The sequence below is a fragment of the Triturus cristatus genome, chromosome 7 (genome assembly GCF_964204655.1).
Source record: "Triturus cristatus chromosome 7, aTriCri1.1, whole genome shotgun sequence".
Classification (NCBI taxonomy): Eukaryota; Metazoa; Chordata; class Amphibia; order Caudata; family Salamandridae; genus Triturus; species Triturus cristatus.
Window position 1 is genome coordinate 1,264,353,007 of NC_140590.1, and position 25,002 is coordinate 1,264,378,008.

The following is a 25,002-nucleotide window of genomic DNA, read 5'->3' on the forward strand; positions in this document are numbered from 1 at the left end:
TTTTCATACGACAATAAATAATGTAAAAACATACATTAACCTCTTGAGTGCCCATGACGAGATGGTCTCGTCATGGGCTGCGGTTGCGCTGTGCCCATGACGAGACTATCTCGTCATGAGCCCCGCCCGCTAATGAAACGCCCGGCACAGGGCGTGGAAAGGGCGGGGCACTCAAGGGGTTAATGAGATGGATGGAAACAACGAAATATCAGAATGAACCCTCTCATTAATACAACAAAATGTGATCAATAATTTATATACAATATTTAGTCAACCTAATTTCTATCTAAGCTTACTCAAAATTAAATTTCTAAATCCATGCCTAAAGCTTATTTAACTTAAAACCTCTTGAATTCATATTAAACATATTCCAAATACATTTCCAATTAACATTACATAGTTAGCACATTTTGACTTTACAATTGACATTTTATGGTTGACATACTTTGCAAATATTTCCCAAATTCCAAGTTGTACCATCTTCCAAATCGACAACATTGGATCTCACACTTTTGACTTGAAAAGGTCCAATGTACTTACTTTTACCTTTGCGAACCCACTCATTTTTCTACACTACTACCCAATCTCCTGTTTGAATGCACACTCATTTTACACCTTTCCTAGAGTCATATATCTCTCTCATCTTTTCTTGATTTTCTTGCACCCTTCTCGACACTTCCTCACGGTCAACCCATATCTTCTCCTTCCTACACAGCCATACAGGACACTCTTTCTTCCCAGGCTCCCTTCCTTTGAGAGACACAAAAGGAGCTACTCCTGTACTAGAATGGGGAGTAATCCTATGCATCCACACCATTTTTCTCAACTCTTCTCTCCACAACAATCCATTAGCAAGTGACAATTGTATGTTTTCCATAATAATTCGATTAGTTCTCTCCACTAGACCATTTGCTTGTGACAACATTTCGGATATGTTAGGTAAAGGCTCCCTATCTACCCAAATGTTCTTGTTTAGAGATCGCGCAAGTCAATACAAAGGCACATTTTTTTTCCATCCTTTGGCGCGATCACGATCGGAGCCAACCATTCAGAGGCTTCTATTGGCTCGATAATCCCTTGATTCAATAAACTATCAATTTCTTGACGCAAAGGTTCCAACATTAAATTGGGTACATTTCTTACTTTATGGACAACTGACATTGCATTGTCTTTTAAAATGATCTTATGTGAAAATCCCTTTAACAGTCCTAATCTAGAAGTAAAAACATTGGGATATTTTTCAAATAATCTCCCGTCATCAGATATGTCTTGTACATTTGCCTTTTCTAAGACCATAACAGGTTCTTTGGCATTTGGATCGATGACGATATTTAAATCTTTTTGATTTCGCCATCCCAGGAGATCTGACCCAAAATCTGTAATCTACACTCTACCTATGACCGCTTCACTTTTAAATCTTAAGGTCATCCAGCACATTCCTAGAATTTCTATTCTCTTCCCAGCATATTCCACTGTGCGGATATCAGAGTTGTACATAGTTGGATTATGGCCCTTAGACCAATTTTCCTCAAAAGATTTTTTGGACACAAGAGTATACAAACTCCCTGAATCTGCTAATATTCTAATCTCTTTTCCATCAAGTGTGACATTACAGTGAGGTTTTTCTAATTTATCTGTACTCTCCATTTTCACATCAGTATGAGATAATCCTTTGGTCTCGTTAACTTGAACTTCTTCTTGATCAACATCAACCATTAGAAAAATATCATCAACATATTCACAGACATCCTCTACTTCTTGGACTCTATTTTTCCCAATACCTTTCGTTCGACACATTTTAGAAAAATGTCCCCTCTTACCACAATTTCTACATAATGTCCCTCTTGCAGCACAATTAATACTAGTGGCTATGTGCCCAGGAGTGCCACATCTGAAACATTTAATTTCTCTTGGTTGATAACTTGTTTTAGAAGACTGAGGTGGTAACTTCCTATTATCACGATTAGTTTTTACATCATTTTTGCTATTGTTAGATCTGGGGGTCTCTAGTTGGCAGAGGTATACACCTTAGACCAAATAGGGACCCTTGCTTCTAGTCAGGGTACAGGGACACACACGGTAGATAACCCCTGCTCACCCTCTAGGTAGCTTGGCTCGAGCAGACAGGCTTATCCCCAAGGCAATGTGTAAGGTATTTGCACGTAGACACCACAATGATCCCCCCTCCGCACACCACAAACTTAGACCACACAGGTGAGTTATATCAAAAATAATATATCTTTATCTAGTTTCCGCAGTTGAAATCAAGCATCACAGGTTTACACAATATTCGCTTTCTTGGTTGGTCGGGATCGTAAGATGATAGTCTCTAGTCTCTTGAGTGATTCGATACTCACTGAGAATGAATCAATTTGTAGGCTCTCGATGTTTTAGGCAGCTACGTTGCTCCGGCAGTGTCGCTGCGCTCGTTGTACAAGCGCTCCTCGGGCTGTTCGGTGCAAGGATTCCACAACTCCCTCGACGAGCCCCCAGTGACGATGTCGACGTCACCGGAGTCAGCCACTCACAGCGCGGCTTCGTAGAGCAGGGAAATACGACTCTCGATCTGCTTCAGGCCTCCGGGTCGCGGCAAGGCACGTGCCGATGAGCACGTCGATCTTCTTGATGCGGCAACCGGTGTCGGGCCCGGCTCGGTGCGGTACTCTCCAGAAAGACAGAGAGCAGCCAGCCCACCTCACAGGCAGATGTTGAGAAGCTTGGTAGAACAGTCCACGGTCCCTGCGGCACACAGCAGCGCAGGTGAGACACAGCAGAGTATTGAGTTCTTGGCAACCTTTCTATCCCTGGGTTGCGAAACAGGAGGCCAGCTCTTCTCAGGCCCTTGGAGATTCAGTTGAAGACACAGCACACAGCAAAGTCTTGTTTGGTCAAGTGGATAGGGTCAGCACACAGCAGGACCCCTTCTTCTCCTTAGCTTCAATTGTACGCCAGAACAGGTCAGCCTTTAGAGCACACAGCACGGCAATCTTCCTTTTAGTTCTTCAGCGGTCCGTCTTTCAGCAGAGGTTCCTCTCGATGGTCGAATCTAAAAATCTGTTGTCAGGGGTCTTGTACTTATACCCCTAGAAGTCTTTGAAGTCTTTGTGCAAGTGGGTCCTGAGCCCGGTCTGATCCAGTTCTGGGTGTTGCTGGAGCACTTTGGCTTCTACATTCTTTTCAGAGCGAGGGGCAAGGTCGTCAGCCGCCCAGCAGGAGGTGGAGCCAGCAGAGTGGCAGGCAGGCACAGCCCTATTCAATCCCAGGTGCTATCTCCTCCCTCCACTCTCCTTGCGATTGTCGCCATTCAGCAGAGGGCTGACTCAGCCAACCTCCCGGGGGATCCCCAGCCCCTGTCACTCTCAAACCAGACAGTCAATCCACAAGCGCGCCCAGGCACACAGAAGGGTCAGACAAGAGAACAGCTACTCTCTAAAAAGTACTATTCTCCAACTCAGGATTTAAAAACAACCTCTCCTAAAAGATGTGTTATTAAATGCTGAGCTCAGGGATATCAAACACTCATGTCTTATCTTGTTCTTATGAGAAGATAGGCGGATAGCCATTGGCACCCGCCTCCCTCATGTTAGCCTATGGAACAAGATAACCTTGCAGTAGTGAACACACAAAATGGCCGGTGTTCACTACCAGAACATGTTACCTGCACTAGTACATGCTCTACCTTCTACATACACTGCACCCTGCCCAGGGGGGTACCTTGGGCCTTCCATAGGGATGACTGATGTGTACGAAAAGGGAAGGGTTAGGCCCGGTCAGTGTGGACACTGGCCAGGAGGACATGGCAGTCCGGGGACTGCAGGCAGGCCTGAGACACTGTTTTAGGGCTACACAGGTGGGTGGCGCAATCAGCGCTGCAGACCCACCAGTAGCATCTGTCATCACCAGCCCTGGCACACACAGTGCACTTTACTAGGGACTTCATGGTGATACAGATATGCCAATCAGGTATATCCAATCAATACGATATTTTACACAGGGAGCACTTACACTCTGGCACTGATTAGCAGTGGCAGAGTGTCCAAAGCATCTAAACCAGCAAAACGAAATCCAGCACAGCATCAAAAATCCATGTAGCAGAGGCAAAAGATAGGGGAAAAACCCACGCCAAGGATGTCAGGTCTAACACGTGTCCCCTCCAGCTGAAAGCGGGGAGAACTACCCACCCTCTTGGGAGTTCTCATCGCTAAGGCGGAAAAACCTGGACAGACCATCAGCATTGGCGTGCTCTGTACCGGGACGGTGTTCCACCGTAAAGTCCATTCCCTGTAGGGAGATGGACCACCTCAACAGTTTTGGATTCTCACCCCTCATCTGCATTAACCATCTGAGGGGCCTGTGGTCGGTCTGAACACGGAAGTGAGTCCCAAACAGGTAGGGCCTCAGCTTCTTCAGGGCCCAGACCACAGCAAATGCTTCCCTTTCAATAGCGCTCCACCTCTGTTCCCTGGGAAGTAGCCTCCTACTAATGAAAGCTACGGGTTGGTCCCCGCCCTCGTCGTCCATCTGTGAGAGTACTGCTCCCACGCCTTGCTCTGAAGCGTCTGTCTGCACTACGAACTCACTCAAAAAGTCAGGCGCCTTAAGCACCGGTGCTGTGCACATTGCAGTTTTCAGGGCATCAAAAGCAGTTTGACAGGCCTCGGTCCAATTCACTTTACTGGGCTGATTTCTAGAGGTTAGTTCCGTCAAGGGGGCAACAATGGTGCCGTATCCCTTGATGAACCGTCTGTAATACCCGGTGAGTCCTAGGAAGGCTCTCACCTCTGTCTGCGTCTTGGGGGGTTCCCAAGCCAGAATGGTATCGATCTTCGCCTGTAGGGGCGCCACCTGGCCGCTCCCCACCTGGTGTCCCAAATACACCACTGATCCCTGCCCTATCTGGCACTTACTGGCCTTGATAGTGAGGCCTGCCTTCTGCAGTGCCCTCAACACTTCACAGAGGTGTTGCAAGTGTTCCTCCCAAGTGGAGCTGAACACAGCAATGTCATCCAGGTACGCGGCGCTGAATTGCTCCAGCCCGGTCAGTACCCGGTTGACCAGTCTCTGGAAGGTGGCAGGGGCATTTTTCAATCCAAAGGGCATGACTCGAAACTGGAAGTGCCCCTCTGGCGTTGAAAATGCCGACCTCTCCTTTGCCCCGTCAGTTAAGGCAATCTGCCAGTACCCCGAAGTCAAATCGAAGGTGCTGAGGTACCGGGCAGCTCCTAACCGATCCACGAGCTCATCAGCTCTGGGGATGGGGTGCGCGTCAGTCTTGGTGACCGCATTGAGCCCGCGGTAGTCCACGCAAAACCGAAGTTCTGACAGGCCACCGGGTGTAGCAGATTTCTTGGGAACGAGGACCACTGGGCTAGCCCAGGGACTGCTAGAGGGCTCAATTACCCCTAACGCCAACATCTTGGAAACTTCTTCCTTGATGCTGGCCCTGACCTTGTCAGCTACTCTGTAAAACTTCTGTTTCACAGGCAGGCTATCTCCAGTGTCCACATCATGGACGCACCAATTGGTGACACCTGGTGTCAGGGAGAACAGGGAGGCAAACTGACCCAACACCTGGCGACAGTCTCTCTGCTGCTCTGGGGTCAGGGTGGGCCAGAGGACCACACCATCCACTGACCCGTCTTGCTCCTTGGTTGCCAGGAGGTCAGGGAGAGGATCACTATCCTCCTCCCCACCGTCGTCTGTAGCCATGAGCATCGTCACTTCAGACCTCTCGAAGTGGGGTTTGAGGCGGTTCACATGCAAGACTCTAAGGGGCTGCCTAGGAGTCTTCATGTTGATCAGGTAGGTCACCTCACTCTTGCGCTCTACCACCTCATATGGCCCGGTCCACTTGTCACGGAGCGCACAAGGCTCCACCGGTGCCATCACCCACACTTTCTGCCCGGGATGAAATTCTACCAGAGTGGTATTCTGGTCGTACCATCTTTTCATCTCCTCCTGGCTGGCTTCTAGGTTCTCCTGAGCGAGCTTCCTGAAGCGCTGCGTTTGGTTGTGGATGGCCAGCACATAGCTGAACACATCCTGGGGGGTTTTCCCACAGGATTTCTCCCACCCCTCCTTCACCAGTGTGAGAGGTCCTCTAACAGGGTGGCCATACAGCAGTTCAAAGGGGCTGAACCCTAAGGACTTCTGAGGCACCTCCCTGTAGGCAAACAACAGGCATGGTAACAAGACGTCCCACTTCCGTCTCATGGGCTCCGCTAGGCCCATAATCATACCTTTCAGGGTGCAGTTGAACCTTTCAACCAACCCATTTCCTTGAGGGTGGTAAGGAGTGGTGAACTTATAAGTTACCCCACACTCCTCCCACAGAGACTTCATATACCTAGAGATGAAGTTGGTACCCCGGTCGGAGACCACCTCTCGGGGGAACCCCACGCGGGAAAAGATCCCCATCAATGCACGGCCCACCACAGGTGCTGAGATTGTCCTGAGAGGGACTGCTTCCGGGTACCGAGTGGCGGGATCCACCAAGACCAGGATAAACCTGTTGCCTAAGGCGGTCTTGGGATCCAGGGGCCCTACGATATCAATGCCCACCCGCTCGAAAGGGGTGCTCACTACAGGAAACGGTCGGAGGGGCGCCACGCACTTCCCTCCGCTCTTACCACTGGCTTGACAGGTTTGGCAAGACTTACAAAAGGTACCGACGTGCTTCTTCATCTGGGGCCATTAGAAGTGGGTGACAAGCCTGTGATAGGTCTTGTCTTGCCCCAGATGTCCTGCGAGAGGCACGTCGTGAGCCAGACCCAGTAAGAAGTTCCTGAAGCGCTCGGGTACCACCAGCACACGGGCTGCACCGGGCTCAGCGAACTTAGGCTCACTATACAGTAAGTCATCCTCCCAGTAAATCAAATGTTCCTTGGACCCTAGGCCTGCTGCCTGGTCTGCAGCCTGCTGCCGCACACCGACAAGAGAAGGGCACTCCTTCTGAGCCTGGCAGAATTCCTCCCTGGAGGGGCCACCCTCTTGCTGCCAATGGGTCAGCTCAGGCAACTCCCCCAGTTCGGCCACCTGCTCCCCTGTAGGTTCCAGGGCATCCCCCTCAGGTTCTGCTTCCTCCTGGACCGTGGGAACAGTGGGGGCCGGTTTCCCGCGCCCTCTGCCCCTTCCTCTCCTGGCAGGTTCCTGGGCCATCGTTCCAGGCTCCAGTTCTACTAATCCACCCTTACTGGCTGTCATGGCACGTGTGGATACACAGATCCACGCTGGCAGTCCTAACATCTCCAAGTGAGTTCTGTGCTCTACGTCCGTCCATGGAGAACTCTCCAGGTCGTTACCCAACAGACAATCTACCGGCAAGGCATCACTGACACAGACTTCCAAGGTACCAGAGACTCCCCCCCATGTAAAGGGAACACGCGCCATCTTGCAGAGGCGAACTGAAGTGTCAGCTGCCACTACGGGGCGGAGCACATTGGGAATGACTTGCTCTTCAGACACCCACTGACACCTGACAGATGTCACACTAGCCCCGGTGTGTCTCAGAGCCTCTATCTCCCTCCCATTGATGGTCACCTTTTGCCCGTATTTCTTAGTGTTAGCGGGTATCAAGGTATCCTGGACCATCTCTTGGTCTCCTAACGAGACAAGGGTCATCATAGCTAATCCCTCTTCCCCACTGGAAATCAAATCCCCTCCCAAAGCTACACTAGCTAACCCTGGGACTGGAGCAGCAGCTGGTGCTGGGGATTTCTTGGGACATTTAGGGGCGATGTGCCCCACTTCCCTACAAGCATAGCAAGTAGGTGGTGGTCTGTTGCTCTTAGGGGGCCAAGACCTCTTCGGCTTGGGGGCTTGGGACTCCTTCTCCTGGGAACTGTTTTGGGGCCCTTTAGAGAACTCCTTACTGTTACCCTTGTCCTCCCCACCTTTCTGCTGGGGACCCTGTCCACCCTTGGCTGGCATACTTACCACCCCTTTGTTGACCCTGGTGCTAGTCCAGCGGTCTGCCTCTTTAGCAAGCTCACTGGGATCAGTTAACTTGCTGTCTAAAAGATGCTGGCGCAGCTCTGGAACACATAGACTACTCAAGTGCTCCCAACTAATCAAGTGACACAACCCCACATAATCAGTAACTTTGCTGCCCTTTATCCAACCTTCCAGTGCACGCGTGTACATACTCACACACTCCACCCACGTACTCGAATCAAGTTTCTTGAAGTTCCTAAACTTCTGGCGGTACTGTTCTGGTGTAAGCCCATACCTGAGGCATAAGGCCTCCTTCATCGTGGGGTAGGTTAAGGTCCCTGCTGCTTCCAAGGGTGCTAAGACATCCCTCCCAGAGGCCTCAAAATGCTTCCACAAACCTGCTCCCCAACTCTTCTCAGGCACTTCATTCATCTTTAAGGCAAGCTCATAGGATCTAAACCATGCATAGATATCCTCACCCCTCTGATAATTCTGCACCAAATCTTTCGGTATGTATACTTTACCCGCCTGTACTGGTTGTGCGCTGCCACCATTCGGACTGGACGCCACTTGTTTGGCTTTAATGTCCAGCTCCCTCATGCTCAACTCATGAGCCAACTGGAGTTTCTTCTTTTCCAAAGCGAGAGCATTCCTCCTCTCCTCCGCCTCTTTCTCACTGTCAAGGCGCAGTTTCCTTTCTTCTGCTTGAGCTTTGAGCTTAAAAAGTTCAATCTCATGGGCTCTAACCCTCTGGTTTTCCTCCTGCTCCTCTGGAGAGAGGCTCCTACTGGAATGGGCGCTGCCAGCCCTAGACGCTGGCCTATTCACTGGCAGATCATCGGATCCAAATCCGTGCTCCGGTGTGCCATCCCCTTCAGTAGTTTCCTCGGTTGCGCCGTTCTTGGCCTCCCACCAGGCCCTTAGAGCTTTCTGTAGCTCCGTCTTGTTGGCGCTGCCCTTCGCTGGGCATCCAGGCTGCTTGCAGAATTGCTTTAGTTGCTCCTTCTTATACTCGAGCAACTTATTCACCTCGAATTGCAATTCCGGCTCCTCGCCTACTCCATTCAGAGACATGATGCTTCGTCGATCCTCCAAGAATAGTCTTCGCAAAAACTTCGTGCGATGCAACTGCTTACTAGATTAGTGATGTACGAAGAATCACTGCAGGTCAAGTGCAAATACTGGTTCTAATCCGCACCGCTGACCACCAATGTTAGATCTGGGGGTCTCTAGTTGGCAGAGGTATACACCTTAGACCAAATAGGGACCCTTGCTTCTAGTCAGTGTACAGGGACACACACGGTAGATAACCCCTGCTCACCCTCTAGGTAGCTTGGCTCGAGCAGACAGGCTTATCCCCAAGGCAATGTGTAAGGTATTTGCACGTAGACACCACAATGATCCCCCCTCCGCACACCACAAACTTAGACCACACAGGTGAGTTATATCAAAAATAATATATCTTTATCTAGTTTCCGCAGTTGAAATCAAGCATCACAGGTTTACACAATATTCGCTTTCTTGGTTGGTCGGGATCGTAAGATGATAGTCTCTAGTCTCTTGAGTGATTCGATACTCACTGAGAATGAATCAATTTGTAGGCTCTCGATGTTTTAGGCAGCTACGTTGCTCCGGCAGTGTCGCTGCGCTCGTTGTACAAGCGCTCCTCGGGCTGTTCGGTGCAAGGATTCCACAACTCCCTCGACGAGCCCCCAGTGACGATGTCGACGTCACCGGAGTCAGCCACTCACAGCGCGGCTTCGTAGAGCAGGGAAATACGACTCTCGATCTGCTTCAGGCCTCCGGGTTGCGGCAAGGCACGTGCCGATGAGCACGTCGATCTTCTTGATGCGGCAACCGGTGTCGGGCCCGGCTCGGTGTGGTACTCTCCAGAAAGACAGAGAGCAGCCAGCCCACCTCACAGGCAGATGTTGAGAAGCTTGGTAGAACAGTCCACGTTCCCTGCGGCACACAGCAGCGCAGGTGGGACACAGCAGATTCTTGAGTTCTTGGCAACCTTTCTATCCCTGGGTTGCGAAACAGGAGGCCAGCTCTTCTCAGGCCCTTGGAGACTCAGTTGAAGACACAGCACACAGCAAAGTCTTGTTTGGTCAAGTGGATAGGGTCAGCACACAGCAGGACCCCTTCTTCTCCTTAGCTTCAGTTGTACGCCAGAACAGGTCAGCCTTTAGAGCACACAGCACGGCAATCTTCCTTTTAGTTCTTCAGCGGTCCGTCTTTCAGCAGAGGTTCCTCTCGATGGTCGAATCTAAAAATCTGTTGTCAGGGGTCTTGTACTTATACCCCTAGAAGTCTTTGAAGTCTTTGTGCAAGTGGGTCCTGAGCCCGGGCTGATCCAGTTCTGGGTGTTGCTGGAGCACTTTGTTTTCCTGGCTTCTACATTCTTTTCAGAGCGAGGGGCAAGGTCGTCAGCCGCCCAGCAGGAGGTGGAGCCAGCAGAGTGGCAGGCAGGCACAGCCCTATTCAATCCCAGGTGCTATCTCCTCCCTCCACTCTCCTTGCGATTGTCGCCATTCAGCAGAGGGCTGACTCAGCCAACCTCCCGGGGGATCCCCAGCCCCTGTCACTCTCAAACCAGACAGTCAATCCACAAGCGCGCCCAGGCACACAGAAGGGTCAGACAAGAGAACAGCTACTCTCTAAAAAGTACTATTCTCCAACTCAGGATTTAAAAACAACCTCTCCTAAAAGATGTGTTATTAAATTCTGAGCTCAGGGATATCAAACACTCATGTCTTATCTTGTTCTTATGAGAAGATAGGCGGATAGCCATTGGCACCCGCCTCCCTCATGTTAGCCTATGGAACAAGATAACCTTGCAGTAGTGAACACACAAAATGGCCGGTGTTCACTACCAGAACATGTTACCTGCACTAGTACATGCTCTACCTTCTACATACACTGCACCCTGCCCAGGGGGGTACCTTGGGCCTTCCATAGGGATGACTGATGTGTACGAAAAGGGAAGGGTTAGGCCCGGTCAGTGTGGACACTGGCCAGGAGGACATGGCAGTCCGGGGACTGCAGGCAGGCCTGCGGCGGCAGGCCTGAGACACTGTTTTAGGGCTACACAGGTGGGTGGCGCAATCAGCGCTGCAGACCCACCAGTAGCATCTGTCATCACCAGCCCTGGCACACACAGTGCACTTTACTAGGGACTTCATGGTGATACAGATATGCCAATCAGGTATATCCAATCAATACGATATTTTACACAGGGAGCACTTACACTCTGGCACTGATTAGCAGTGGCAGAGTGTCCAAAGCATCTAAACCAGCAAAACGAAATCCAGCACAGCATCAAAAATCCATGTAGCAGAGGCAAAAGATAGGGGAAAAACCCACGCCAAGGATGTCAGGTCTAACAGCTGTCATTCTTCCTTTCGATAAGTTCTACTTTCTCTTGTTTGTAGCTACTAACAGGTTTGTCCATTTCTTTTATCCAGATATCAGTATGTTCCATTGCCTTTGCAATCCCAATTGTTTCATCTAAACTGTATTCCTTTGTGAACAACTTTTCTCTTATTTTTTTGTTATTTACACAGCGTATTATTTGATCTCTTATTAAAGAATCGTTTAGCTGTTCAAACCTACATGTTACTGCTAACCCTCTCAAGGTAGAGACACATGATTTTATGTCTTCACCATCTTTTTGGTTCCTGGTAAACAACTTATGACGTTCAAGTACAACATTCGTTTTTGGTTTAAAATGCAATTCTAACATTTGTAAAGACATATTGTATATATTAGTAGGTTGGCCATCTCCCATACCTAATGATATTTCTGGTATTTCTTCATAGATTCTTCTACCTTCTACTCCCAAATGATGCAAGAGGATTGCTTGTCGTCTAACAGGACCATATTTGTCTCCTCCGATGGCTAAAAGGTAAGTTACAAATAATTTTTTCCATTGTAACCATGGTATAGACGGCTCCCCAGGAGATACTAAGAAGGGAGGTGGAGATGACATGGATCGGTCCCACATATTCTCTGCAAAGGAAAATAAATAACAATTTAAAATAAAAATCTAAAACAATAAGTTAAAATAATAACTTGAACAATAATTTAAATAAAATGTTGTTATTGCTGTCCTTTTAAGTTAATACTTCAAACTGTAATTTCTATTTTCATGGAGTAGTCCTTCTTTGATGTTTAAATGTGCTTTAAGGTTTGAGAGTAGTCCTTCCTCAATGTTGATATAATCTTTAGTCTCTTTTCTTTGTTTATTTCAGGTTTACCACTACTTTCATTGAAACACGAAGGGAACAGCTTTCGGGATGAAAATCCTTGAAGCGTAAGTATTTAATGATTCACATTGATGTTCTGAGTTGATTACAGTGTTCTTGTAGTATATGTTGTACACGCGATTAGATTCCAGCGTTTGACTTTATGGATGAACCAAGCGCGAGATTCAATGCAGAGACGAACGCGCTCGATCTCCATGCACGCGAGTCTCTGTATTCAATCGTAAACAAGACACGTGTGTGTATGAGCGCGCGTATGGAAAATCTGGCAAGCAATTGTAACTTGGTTGATATGCAGGACTAAAAGCCAAAAGCTCCAAACTAGGTCAATTTAATGTATCTTCCAAAAAAAAAATGTTTCTGACATCCAAATACAGCGGTACTTCTCGCGCGCAACAGCAGCGTCGAAGTTAACGCTTGGTGAAGTTAATACTCAGTGACGAACACAACTCTAGTTACCAAATGCGTTAAATGTAATAATTAATCTTGGTCTTCTTTCTCTCTCGTAGCGCACACACTTCAACTCGCGTTTGACAAATAATAATGCTTAGCAGACGCTAGATTTAATTTTGTTAAAGTTCAGTATTACTAAGGTTATTATTAATACTCCACAGTCTTTAAGCTCCGTGTTGGACTTGGCCCTTTTTGCAGGGTCATCCCTAAACTTTTTGCCTTCCTCCTGTATTTTTTCTGACCTGTTGTTGGCTGTTTTATGACTCTGGGCACCTTACCACTGCTGACCAGTGCTAAGGTGCATATGCTCTCCCTATGGTAAAATGTATACATTGATTGGTGTCCATGTTTGGCTTATTTGGATTCACTGTCAGTCCCCAGTAAAGTGCACCAGGGGTGCCAGGGCTCGTGAATGCCAATGCTGCTGGTGGGCTTGCAGCGCTGGTTGCGCCACCCACGGAAGCGGCCTTGTAAAATGTGTCTAGGGTCTGCCACCGCAGACCCTGTGCGCGGTCCGGGACCGTCGCGCTGACTGCGCAAGTGCCCCCACTTGCCAGTCCCTAAACCTTCCCTTACCTACATATTAGCCACCCCTCTGGTAGGCCCAAGGGCAGGGTGCATTGTAGGCATAAGGTAAGACATGCCCTGGTGTGTGTGGCATGTCTTAGTAGTGAATTACAGCCCTTGTCGTTTTTCACTATTGAAGGCTACCTGCTCTCCATAGGCCAGAATGGGCTGCTGGGATCACGCCACCGCTGTGACCCCAGTGGACTCAGAGAGCATGGTAGAAGTGTCAAGTTTAGTATGCCTGAACTCAGGATGATAAAATACTTCTTGTAGTCAAGTTTATTTTAATATCCTGGGTTTGTAAATACTACTTTTAGAAAGTTAGTATTTACTGACCTGACCAGCTCAGTCCGCCTCTGCTGTGTGTGTGTGTGTTCTGCCTAGCAACAGTAAGGAGCAGGGTGGGGGGATCCCCAGAGACAGGTTGGCTGCCAGGTGGTGGGTAGAGAGATTACACCTGGATGGGTGGGAGGAGTACACCTTGACTCTTGAATAGACCTGTGCTCTACCACCACAAAGCCGGCGCCACCCCCTGTGGGGCGGCTGATGTCTCTGCCCTGCTGCTGAAAGGAAAGAGCAGAGTCACCATAACAAAGTGCTCCAGAACTGGACTGAGCCAGGCCTAGGCCCCCTGGCGCTAAAGAACAAAAGAATCATGGTATAAAAGTAGGAGCCTGGCTCCTAAGAAATCAGAATCCTGTTTACCACAAAGAACCTCTGCCCGACTAGAAGGAGAAGAAGACGCTGGAGGAGCTGGCCTGCTGCTTGCCTTGCTGAGAAAGGAGAGGAAGAGACTTACTGAAAAGACTTTGCTACTTTGTGCTTGAACATTCTCCAAGGGCTTGATCTGAGCTTGCCCCCTGAACTGAACCCCAGGAACAGTGGGTTCTCTGTGCTTCTTGCTCGTCCTCCAATTCGAGCCGTGTGTGCATCCCGCTGGAAAAGAGACTGCGCCCCTCATCGCCCCTCCTAGGGCCGTGACACTCAGAAGCTCGCCTGCCTCCAACCCGTGAGAGCCCCGCTCCGTCCGGAGCCGCTCTCTGTCCCCGGGCCAGGCCGCCTGCATCCCTGTCACCGCCTGCTACTGGAGCGCGCTGAACGCGCTATCACCCCTCCTGCCGGAAGCCGTCCGACGACTGTGATCTACGCCGGGTCATCCAGCTGCACTGACTGTGCCCTGTGACCCCGCTTCGCTATCCTCGGACATCTCAGGCCGCGCCGCCCCCGCTGTGGAGACCCTCCTGCACCGCCGTGCTAAAGGGTCGCGGGCCGCGCCTGCCTACTTGCCCACACCTGCTGATTGAGGACCCAAGAACACTTCCCAAGCTGAGAGTCGCACCGACCTGTGCCGACTCTCCACATCACGAAAGAAGTTCCAGTATCGGGCTCGGGGCCCGCAACGCCTTATTTCCCCGTTCGCAGGAGTCGATCTCTGTGAGTACTGGAACTACAAGTAAAGAGACTACGAACTGTCCATTTGAAACTACGAACCAAGAACATTTGCCTGCTGTATAACCTGGTGGCCTAGCGAAAACGTTATTGGTCTTGTGATAAGTCTGTTGAGATATATATACCTTATTTTTACATAAAGAAACGTATTTTTATATATATCCAAGTCTGGTGTCCGTTTCTGGGGGGATTGATGTATTTACTGTGTGTATGATTGTAAGTGCTTAACCAACAACGCCTGAGGAATCGCCTTGGCTGCTCACGCCACGCACCTAGAGGGTGAGCAAGGGTCATTCGCGAGGGGTTATCCTGCGCCCTGACGTGGAGGAGAGGGTTCCTGCTTGACACAAGGGCAACCTTGCGCCAACCAGAGATCCCCGACTCTAACATTGTTGGCAGCGGTTGGGATTTCGGATTTGCACTTGTAATTTGCATACAGTGAATTATTAATCACCAGATAGTGAGAGCAGACCAAATAACGCAGCCACAGGTTTGTAATTGTTGAACTTTGTTGAGACATCTGCCATTACTGCAACCATGCCTGGCTCACACTCCGCTGGGAGAGCACTCTCTGTGATTTCTGGAATCGATGAGGTGGATTGGGAGAGACTGGAAGGCTACACGATGGAGCAATTGAAAGGCTACAGTGTACAATTCAGAGTCCCCCATGCTGGATGCAAGAGGAAGCCCCAGTACACCAAGGCGTTGAGAGCCTGGAAGGAGTCACGAGACCTACGGAATGCGGGGGACATCGTTCCACCCGACAACCTTGAGGAGCCCAGCAGAGTCCGGTCGCCAGAGGAGCTGGCAGACAGGGCAGCAGACAGGGCGCATGCAATGGAGATGGCAAAGTTGGCAGGACAAATGGAAATGGAGAAGCAGAAGTTGGCCTTGGAGGCACAGCGACGCCAAATGGATCATGATCTAAAAATGAGGGAGTTGGATCGCAAGATCAAGAGTTTAGACCGCTCTCCCTCTGGTGGCAGCAATATTGAGTTTTACAGTGCTGAGAGAGTAGTACGCACACCCAGAGATGTGGCGCCTGACTTGAAGGAGGGGGTTAACATACACCAGGAGGTTCAAGGGCATGAGGTAGCTCCAGTAGTGCGCAGTATCCCTGAAGGGAATAGGGTAACTGGCGCAGGGGTTCATAGTCCTAGTGGAGGGAGGGACACTCTACTGACTCTAGCTGAGAGGTACAGGGAGAGGGGTTCCCCCAACATTGAAGTCCTGGTGGGTGAGTGTGAAGACCGCCCAGAAGAGTGTAGGTTGTGGGACAGAGACAGTCAGATACTGTCTTGCCAGTCTCAGGAGAGTGGTGTTGAGTACGTGTGTGAGGCACTGGATGGTAAGGTGAAGGATAGTTTGGTTAACCCTGCTAGGGGGCTGTGTGATCCAATTGTGGGAGAGCATATTGTAAGTCCCTGTTTTCCAGAGCTATGCCAACACCTGTTGGAGAGTGAGTTCTCTGACCGCAGAGAACTCACATTGGAGGGAGACCTTTTGGTGGATTCCAGAGGGTCTGGAGAGGCATTGGGGAGTGACCTTGTGGGGAGTGGCTCAGGTATCTTCCAACCCAGAGTGGTGGAAGTGGTGCAGAGTAGCCCAGCTAGGTCCCCTGGTAGTGGGAGGGGTGTAGGGGCTCATGTCCTGGCTCAGTGGAGAAGGAGTGAGTGTGGGGCTGCGTGCCCCCAGGTGCCCGAAACCCAGTCTCAGAGCCTGGATGGTTCTTTAAGGGAACACCAGGTGGGGAGCCTAGGCTGTCCTGATGGGCCGCCCGTTGAGGGGGATCCCCTAGTGTCTGGTGAGCTGGGAGTGTCTGTATGCAGGCCTCCATCAGTTCTGGTGTCTGGCAGTACCGCTCCAGTTGGGAGGGTGCAGAGGTCCAGATTGAGGGGTGAGAGGGGGAAAGAGTCCCCAGTGGAAGAACCAGTGGGTCAGGGGCCAGCCAGAAGGGCTGCGTCCCCCGTGAGTGACCATGGTGACACCACTTCTGTCCTGGGGGATCTTCAGGCACTGTCAGATGGACAGGGGTCGGGTGATCAGCGCCAGGCAGACTGTCACACGACACATGAGTTATGTGTCACCCTCAGGGGGGGCATGCGTGCTCCCCGGGAAGTCCTGGTGCGCCAGGCGAGCGTTCAACCGCATGGGTTGGTCCCAGGGTTGGGAAGCCAGGTTCAGGTGTTGTCTGACCTGGAGGGTGGGACTACTGTAATCAGTGTCCTGACCCATGTTGCTTCTGGGGGTACCACGCCAGTTGGGAGTGGGCAGTACTCTGGAAGGGGGTGCAGAGGGAGGGAGTCCTCGCCTCTGACCCCGGCTCAACTGAAGGGTTTAGACCCTAGGTTGGAGGGCCAGGTTCAGGGTTTCCCCCCGGACCTGGACTCCCAGTTGCAGGATAGAACACCTGAACTGGTGGGCAAATTGCGCAGGACACCTGCCCCAGGTGCCCTGGCAATTCTGGAAGGGGGTACCACTCCAGGTGGGAGGGTACAGAGCCCCAAGGAGAAGGACCGGGTGTGGGAGAGGCCACCCCAGTCTTGGGTCCAGCCGCCGGGTACAGTCCTGGGGCTGGTGGGTCAGTGCCAGGATGTCATACCTGACCTGACAAGGGGGAGAATGGACAAAGGGTGCCAAGCACCTGGGGCTACTGCCCCCCGCTCCCTGGTGCCACAGAGGATTGAGAGCCCTGAGAGGCATACGGCCTGGGTCTCATCCCTGACTACTGTCAGGGGCCACTGTAGCATTTTGCTGTCTGTCTGTTGGGACACACCTGTGGGCCAGTTAAGGTTAGGTGCTGCACAGGTGGTGTCCACAGGTGAGGAGAAGGGTTCCCCATGGATTGGCTTGGTGGGCCCTGAGAGTATGGACAGAGGGAGTCCGATAGGTTCAGATTGGCGTAGAAATGGAGTCTGCCCCTGCAGTTGCGGGCCAGGTCCTTGTTCTATCGCCCCAAGCAGGGAAGACCATCACGGTGGTGATTGGTCTACCCTGCGTTTTGGCTGGAAGGGGGTTGTGTTGGACTTGGCCCTTTTTGCAGGGTCATCCCTAAACTTTTTGCCTTCCTCCTGTATTTTTTCTGACCTGTTGTTGGCTGTTTTATGACTCTGGGCACCTTACCACTGCTGACCAGTGCTAAGGTGCATATGCTCTCCCTATGGTAAAATGTATACATTGATTGGTGTCCATGTTTGGCTTATTTGGATTCACTGTCAGTCCCCAGTAAAGTGCACCAGGGGTGCCAGGGCTCGTGAATGCCAATGCTGCTGGTGGGCTTGCAGCGCTGGTTGCGCCACCCACGGAAGCGGCCTTGTAAAATGTGTCTAGGGTCTGCCACCGCAGACCCTGTGCGCGGTCCGGGACCGTCGCGCTGACTGCGCAAGTGCCCCCACTTGCCAGTCCCTAAACCTTCCCTTACCTACATATTAGCCACCCCTCTGGTAGGCCCAAGGGCAGGGTGCATTGTAGGCATAAGGTAAGACATGCCCTGGTGTGTGTGGCATGTCTTAGTAGTGAATTACAGCCCTTGTCGTTTTTCACTATTGAAGGCTACCTGCTCTCCATAGGCCAGAATGGGCTGCTGGGATCACGCCACCGCTGTGACCCCAGTGGACTCAGAGAGCATGGTAGAAGTGTCAAGTTTAGTATGCCTGAACTCAGGATGATAAAATACTTCTTGTAGTCAAGTTTATTTTAATATCCTGGGTTTGTAAATACTACTTTTAGAAAGTTAGTATTTACTGACCTGACCAGCTCAGTCCGCCTCTGCTGTGTGTGTGTGTGTTCTGCCTAGCAACAGTAAGGAGCAGGGTGGGGGGATCCCCAGAGACAGGTTGGCTGCCAGGTGGTGGGTAGAGAGATTACACCTGGATGGGTGGGAGGAGTACACCTTGACTCTTGAATAGACCTGTGCTCTACCACCACAAAGCCGGCGCCACCCCCTGTGGGGCGGCTGATGTCTCTGCCCTGCTGCTGAAAGGAAAGAGCAGAGTCACCATAACAAAGTGCTCCAGAACTGGACTGAGCCAGGCCTAGGCCCCCTGGCGCTAAAGAACAAAAGAATCATGGTATAAAAGTAGGAGCCTGGCTCCTAAGAAATCAGAATCCTGTTTACCACAAAGAACCTCTGCCCGACTAGAAGGAGAAGAAGACGCTGGAGGAGCTGGCCTGCTGCTTGCCTTGCTGAGAAAGGAGAGGAAGAGACTTACTGAAAAGACTTTGCTACTTTGTGCTTGAACATTCTCCAAGGGCTTGATCTGAGCTTGCCCCCTGAACTGAACCCCAGGAACAGTGGGTTCTCTGTGCTTCTTGCTCGTCCTCCAATTCGAGCCGTGTGTGCATCCCGCTGGAAAAGAGACTGCGCCCCTCATCGCCCCTCCTAGGGCCGTGACACTCAGAAGCTCGCCTGCCTCCAACCCGTGAGAGCCCCGCTCCGTCCGGAGCCGCTCTCTGTCCCCGGGCCAGGCCGCCTGCATCCCTGTCACCGCCTGCTACTGGAGCGCGCTGAACGCGCTATCACCCCTCCTGCCGGAAGCCGTCCGACGACTGTGATCTACGCCGGGTCATCCAGCTGCACTGACTGTGCCCTGTGACCCCGCTTCGCTATCCTCGGACATCTCAGGCCGCGCCGCCCCCGCTGTGGAGACCCTCCTGCACCGCCGTGCTAAAGGGTCGCGGGCCGCGCCTGCCTACTTGCCCACACCTGCTGATTGAGGACCCAAGAACACTTCCCAAGCTGAGAGTCGCACCGACCTGTGCCGACTCTCCACATCACGAAAGAAGTTCCAGTACCGGGCTCGGGGCCCGCAACGCCTTATTTCCCCGTTCGCAGGAGTCGATCTCTGTGAGTACTGGAACTACAAGTAAAGAGACTACGAACTGTCCATTTGAAACTACGAACCAAGAACATTTGCCTGCTGTATAACCTGGTGGCCTAGCGAAAACGTTATTGGTCTTGTGATAAGTCTGTTGAGATATATATACCTTATTTTTACATAAAGAAACGTATTTTTATATATATCCAAGTCTGGTGTCCGTTTCTGGGGGGATTGATGTATTTACTGTGTGTATGATTGTAAGTGCTTAACCAACAACGCCTGAGGAATCGCCTTGGCTGCTCACGCCACGCACCTAGAGGGTGAGCAAGGGTCATTCGCGAGGGGTTATCCTGCGCCCTGACGTGGAGGAGAGGGTTCCTGCTTGACACAAGGGCAACCTTGCGCCAACCAGAGATCCCCGACTCTAACACTCCGCTTGGTGAATAGCTGAAAATCTGAATATTTAGAATACAGCACTCACAAAGCTGAATGCTTATGTTGCCTTTATCTTTTCTTGATAGTCCAAGGATGAGATGCTGATTTCTGCTCCTTGCGCAGACCACTCGTCGCCATGAAAAGAAGAGCCTCCATAGGTTTCTTGTAGGTTTATTTATCATTCAGCATCCCAGCAAAACACAGCCTCAACATCTCAATCCTCCTTTCAGTAACCGCTTCCTCTGGAACCAATCTTTGTTTACATTCTATCTGTAGTTAGGTGACCATCCTATGACATCAGCACTGAATATCTCTACACATAGCCCTATCGAGACCATCACACCATCCACTAATAACAGGATTTGTGCTGTATTCACTGAGAGTTTATCTACTATCGTTGCCAGCTTTCGAATTTTCACATCATTCAAAACCACACCTAAACTAGGTATCATGGCTCCAAACACATCACCAACGATTTCTCCAGCACTTACTCCACGTTTTCCTCTATGAGAGCTTTTCCGTTCCAAGGGCCACAAATCATCCACATGAAATATCTTGGGAAATACTATAGCCAAATACCATGTCCCATACCAATTATTGGGCAATTTCACATAAGCATTCTTACCACATTCAAAATAAACATTAGGCACTATAGTCAATTTATCCAATAGTGCTTTTCTTATGGACTCTTCAATCAGAAAAACGTGTTCACAAGCACTTTCACCCACAAATATCTTGTCGTAATATGTGGACGGATGTCTAATGCACAACTTTCCTTTCTGCTGAAAGTCTAAAGCTATGGGTCCTGAACTCCCCTTTGCCTTGTGATCTAATTCTTCCTTGGTCTATGGTTGTACCTTATGCTTCGGATCTGGACAAAACAAAGTTTGCCTATGACGATCTTCTATCTGATCTACAAATTTCTTTTCAATGTCAGTTAGCATGTAGGTTAAATTGTGTCTGTGTGCATAGGACGTATCTAGAGTGATGGTAGGCACAAAGTACTTAGACATGCGCTCTACTTCCTTGTAATAATCATATTTGTTCATGTATTTTAGGACTGGCACGTCAGAGAGTACCACATCATAATTCGAGAAATAATATTCAAAATGGGCTTTGCTGTAAAACATACTTAATAGTACACTACATGTAATGCCATAAGTCACAGGTAACTGATGGTATTGTATGCCTTCCTCTACTGAAGCTGATAATTGCATGCACACATAGTAGTCTTTCGCTTCCATTGTTTCCACATACTCATACAACAAGCGTGCATATGCATTCAGCGTGAAATCACCCTTTGACAAATCTACATGCAATCTACGACTAGTTTCCTTGATCATTTCCTTATCTCTCATAGATGGACCTTCTTCTATATCAACATTTGAACCAAATGGGGTAAGGGTAGGTTGTTCCCCATTCTTTTCATCATTGGGAGACCTACTCAAAGATGTGACAATCACCACCATTATGACAAGCAGTACCACGGCTATTAGAGGTCCAATAATACATTTTTGTTTACGTTTGGATGTTTCGGAAGCCATGATTTTACTGTCGTATTTGATACACCAAAGAAACGTGGAGAGTCTCTGTTTTCTTTTCTGTACTTTTAGTTTCAAATTACAATGTCCTTATTGATTGATTTCTTCACTCAATTATTGCCGAATGTAGTCCACCAATACTAAGCCTATTGTAGAAAAGTAGTCAGCCCTAATCCTGAATTCTTCTCTCTATTGAAAGGACCCTAATTTAAAATCTTCTTTCTCTGGGGGCTAGGTTATCTTCTTTCTAAGGCCTAATGAGTTCTTTGATCAGACCACAGTTGAAGCTTCATCTCTAATGAGGTTAGAGCCAAGTATTTGGAGAACCATTTGCAGGATTTCAGCACAAATTTCTCCCAATTCCAAAGCAGTAAGCTGTCGACCAAAAGAAGGGAAATCAACCTGATTAAGGAACAAGAATCACAGTCCACTCAACCTGGGTGGATTCGGCACTTGCAGTGTCAGGGTTCCAAAGGCTTCAACTCCCGGGACTAACAGCTGAATATCAATCGAGAGGGTGTCCCCTCTGTAGCTCACTGTTCCAGTTCCCAATCTCCCGGAATTCCCCAGTCCCCGCATCTGCAACCAGATATGTCCACTCAGGAGACGCGTATTTCTGAGACGACGTTCTTTTTCTTCTTGAGCATCTTAGATCACCCGGATTATCTTCTTGTTCACTTTGTTCGGATTCAGACGTTTCAGGAATCAGAGCAAGATTTTTCTCAGGTGCAAGTCTTATGTTTGTTCAGCCTTTCTTTTCTTGCTGGCCACTTTTCTGATCTTTTATACAAAATAATGGGGTAACCCTGTGTCCCTCAGAACCTGGGTATATGTATTATCCGTATAACACTTTTCTGATCTGGCATTTGCTCTCTGTTCTTCCTCTTTGTCTGTTCCTTCTGCGCCAGGCCATTCACTCTGGTCTGGTTCAAAGGATACTTCCACAATGTCAATAATTTCGGGCTCTGTAGTTTGTTCTTCCGCAGACAGTTCCTTTTCTCCTTGTGCTGTTTCTCCCTGTATGTCTTCAGATTCAGTTGTTCTCCGAGCAATTTGAGGAATGGATGCTTCCACTACCGGCTCCGGAACCTTGCGGGTATGTGAAGCATGAATCCAATGTGGCAGTCCTCCACACTTCACCGCTGTATTCATGACCAATATCACCTGATATGGTCCTCTACAGCGGGCATCCAGACAGCTCTTCCGCAAGTGCTTGCATACAAGAACCCAGTGTCCGGGGTTCAGATCATGCAGTAGGTTTCTTGAGGTGGATGCAGTTGCAGCCTCGACCTGGTGGGACACAGAATTAACCACATCAGCCAGTCCTATACAATAGTCCAACACCATATCATCAGTGATATTTAGCAATGCTGTCACTGGCACCATAGGCAATCTCATAGCTCTCCCTGTCAGTATTTCATGAGGGGATAGCCCTGTCCACCTATCAGGAGTACTACGTTGACTCATGAGGACAAGTAGCAAAGCATCTGGCCACATCAATGCAGTTGAAGAACACACCTTAGCCACTCTCATTTTAATTGTTCCATTCACCTGTTCCACTAGACCAGATGCTTCCAGTCTATAGCAGCAATGCAATCTCTGGTCTATGTTTAAAGCAGCACACAGCATTTTCATGAGTTCACTATGGAAGTGAGTTCCTCTATCTGTTTCCACTGAGGTCGGAAATCCATATCTTTGGATAAGTACTCGTAATAACAGCTTTGCCACAGGAAGACTATCACATCGTCGAGTTGGATAAGCCTCAACCCAACGTGAAAAGATACACACCACCACCAAAACATATCTTAGCCTATTCCATCTTGGCATCTCAATAAAATCCAATTGTATCCTATTAAAGGGACCTCCTGATCTCCCAATGTGACTCATTGTAACCACAGTTCTTTTTCCTGCATTCATTTGCTGACATGTAACACATCTATGACATACTTCTTCAGCAATCACATGAAAGCGTGGATTAAACCCTGTCTGCCTGAACACTCGCACCATGGCATCTCATCCCAGATGAACTTCTCCGTGAATCTGCCTTGCCATTGGGCTCAGCAAACAATTAGGAAGTATTGCTCTATTATCGGTTGACACCCAAATGCTATCATCTCTCTTTTCACAACCTGCTCTGACCCATGAAGCAGCTTCTTCCTCTGAGACTTCATCTTGTAACCATTTCACCTCATCCCATGTATCAGCTACAGCTAACATCATGCTGAGCTCGGTCTCTTCTGTGCTTTCTCTTGTATATTGCCCATTAAAAACAAATGCATGTATGGTACAAAAACAAGCTACTTCGTCAGCATAGTTATTGCCCTTTGTGACAAAATCTTCTCCCTTTCCGTGAGCAGCGCACTTTACAACTGCTATAGCCTTGGGCTTTTGCAAAGCGTCCAATAGTTGGCGCACATATTCACCATTTCGAATGGGAGACCCTGAGGATGTTAAAAATCCCCTTTGAGACCACAGCTGACCAAAATCATGAACTACACCAAACCCGTATTGGCTGTCTGTATAGATCGTCACTCGGTCTCCATGTGAAATAGTACAGGCACGTATCAATGCAATCATTTCCGCTACCTGAGCAGAAAATACTCTATTTAAACAGGCAGCTTCTACTACTCCGGTGATGGTACATACAGCAAATGCTGCTCTTAGGTACCCTTCATTGTCTCTTAGACATGAACCATCAACATAAAGGATCAAATCAGAGTCAGGTAAAGGTTCATCGACAATGTCATGTCTGGGTTTGGTAGATAGTTCAGTGACATTCAGACAGTCATGCTCTTCACAATTTTCATCTCCATCTTCTTGGGGGACAGGCAACAGTATTAGCGGGGTTCAGAGTGGTACAACGTCTCAACGTGACATTTTCAGATGCTAAAATAACTTGCTCATACTTAGTCAACCTATTGTTCGTGAGGTGTTGCGTTTTTGTTCTAGTCATCAACAATTCAACAGAATGGGGTACTTACACCATTAACGGATGACCCATCACAATGCTTTCGCATCTTTCAATGCTGACACCAGTTGCAGCAATGGATTTCAGACATCCGGGCAACGCAGAAGCTACTGGATCTAATGTAGCTGAAAAATAGGCCACTGGTCTACGGGTACTCTCATGTGTCTGTACAAGGACCGCTAATGCACATCCCTACTTCTCACAGCAAAAGAGCGAAAACGCTTTATTATAGTCTGGCATTCCAAGAGCTGGGGCACGACATATGCTTTCTCGCAACTCATGGAAGGCTCTCAAGCACTCTTCATCCCATGAAACCAGATCACTGATGACTTTTCGTGTCAATCTTAACAGAGGCTTTGCTTGTAATGAAAAGTTTGGGATCCACTGTCGACAATAGCTGACCATACCCAAAAACATTGCAGACTTCTTTTTGTATTTTCAGAGCTCCCATTTGCAAGATCGCCTCTATGCGATCTGGTGACACTCTTCGCTTTCCTTTCTCAATGCAATGTCCCAAATACTGAACTTCAGGTAGACAGTATTGTAATTTGTTTGGAGACACCTTGTGTCCA

The 25,002-nt window shown here is 49.2% G+C and overlaps 1 long non-coding RNA gene across 1 annotated transcript in view; it reads left to right on the top strand.

Annotated features, from left to right (window-relative positions):
* LOC146811784 (uncharacterized) overlaps positions 1-12,223 on the top strand; it is a 161,404-nt gene extending 149,181 nt beyond the window's left edge. Inside the window, exons 2-3 of the long non-coding RNA XR_014965836.1 lie at positions 11,754-11,839; positions 12,186-12,223. This is a non-coding gene — a long non-coding RNA (uncharacterized LOC146811784). The remainder of the gene's footprint in view (positions 1-11,753; positions 11,840-12,185) is intronic.
* Positions 12,224-25,002: the final 12,779 nt, after the last annotated feature.